Raw genomic sequence first — 2,007 nt, forward strand, 5'->3', positions numbered from 1 at the left:
GATATGGTAATGTTACCGAAAAAAGAAAGTGAGTTAGTGAAAGTGTGAGTGGTGGAACGAAACAACTGCTTCGTTGGTGAGTTACCATAGTTGTCTCTTTGTGCCGTTTCTTTCAGAGACGGCGTTTTGTTCAGCCGGTCAGCCAGACTCGGTTCTCACTAATTGACTTTGGCTTACGGAGTTCTTGTTTTTATAACTATTCAAAACCAGCCAGAAGGATAGACATATTGTTGAGAACAATAGATTTCGTTGGCGGTCTGTTATCTCTTTTCTAGTTTTTGGTGGCCTAGAAGAGGTTAGAAGGGTCAAGTGGCAAAGACATTATTCTGCTTAGTGAAGGCATCTGGCAAATGTAACTACTGTCACAGAAAAACTATTGTTTTACCACGAGAGAAGAGCTGCTGAACTGTTAAGTGAAATTTGGCTATCGAGGATCGAATCCACGCCATGCCTGCATGAAGCCACTACATCACTCCCCCTCCAGAGAGGTTTCTTCCTCCAGTCAGTTACTTACATAATCATAAAATCTGCACTTTCTTTTATATATAAGTAACTGACTGGAGGAAGAAAGTAAAGCATACCTTTAGGAGTAAGTATACACAGGAAATATTGTTTTAGGCATCTGGAGAAATGGAACCGTACCACTATTTCACAGCACGTCTAGAGATGAAGATGAAATCACCACACGCTTTAAGATACAGTGCTCAGTAGAAGAATTTACCAAATCATATTCTAGAAGATCTGGATCGTGATGCTTGAACAAGTTGCCTACAACAATGGACAGCAGACCTAATATGTTGCTCAGTTTAACACCACCACTTGGCGCTTTGGATGCATTTGACGGGGTTTGCTCTGTTCCAAGCATTCGAGCTAGGACTTCCTCCTTCCTTGCCACTAGTCTAGAGCAGGGTCATAGTCATTGCCTTCCTTTTTGCAAGATAATCACAATATCTGCAAAATAAATATTAGGAGAGTAAAGTGTGTCGTGAAGCATCTCAAGGCTTTTCTATGCATTTATCTTTGAAATTGCAACCTAGGTTTCCGATCTCATATCAATGGGATCTCTATAACATTGTAAAATCTTCTTATCTGTCATGTTTCAATCAAAATGGTGCTGAAAGTAACATTCTTGTAGATAAAAACTATCTCATTTTATGCTTGCTCTGCTTTCAATTGCGCACTATACAAGATCAACAAAACCTCTTCCCAAACTCTCCTTCTTAACTGCAGCTTACTTCTACTAGTACACTATCGCAAACACGAAAACTCCCCTTATCATTCCAGTACAACAAAGCAACTGAACTTCATGACGTTTCTATTGTTAACTAAAAAAATTGTACCCCCTCCAACTTTAACTTTCTACGGCCATCTACCCAATCAATAAAAACAAGTGACAGTATGTCCGATTTTCAAAGAAACCTCCTGGCCTTGCTATTTATCTGACTTCACTTTCAGGTGATAGAAGCAACCACAAGTATCTTCATTACAGGGAGTTTCTTTCACTTTCCATCACAATTTCCGTACAATCTGTTAGGGACGACCGTGCGAACTCATAAAAGGAGATATGGTGACGAATGGAAAAAACAGAGGACTCCTTTTATTTACACGAGTCACACGGTCGAACATACAATTATATATATCAATGATGATATAGATGATATGTTATGCTACGATAACATAGATGACCAGTAATGAAAGACCACAACCGTATTAGATGAATAACAGAGATATTTATTGTAGCGTTAAAAATGTATGTCTGTGTGAGAGTGTGAATGCGACATATAAGAACATAATCAAAGACAGGCCGTCATACAAAGAAAAGTGTGTATGTGAGTGATACATGTGTGTATGTGAAATATTACAGCAGAGAAAGAGTCAATGACACGTGAGCAATTATACCAGATCTTGGGTACACAATAAGAAAAGTTCTGTATGTGAAAGTGAGGGAGGCTGAGTTTGGCAGAGCTGATCACTAGTTGTGATGTCGAGGCATCGATGCCTAGCCGT

The sequence above is a fragment of the Octopus bimaculoides genome, chromosome 5, assembly GCF_001194135.2.
Source record: "Octopus bimaculoides isolate UCB-OBI-ISO-001 chromosome 5, ASM119413v2, whole genome shotgun sequence".
In the NCBI taxonomy this organism is placed as follows: Eukaryota; Metazoa; Mollusca; class Cephalopoda; order Octopoda; family Octopodidae; genus Octopus; species Octopus bimaculoides.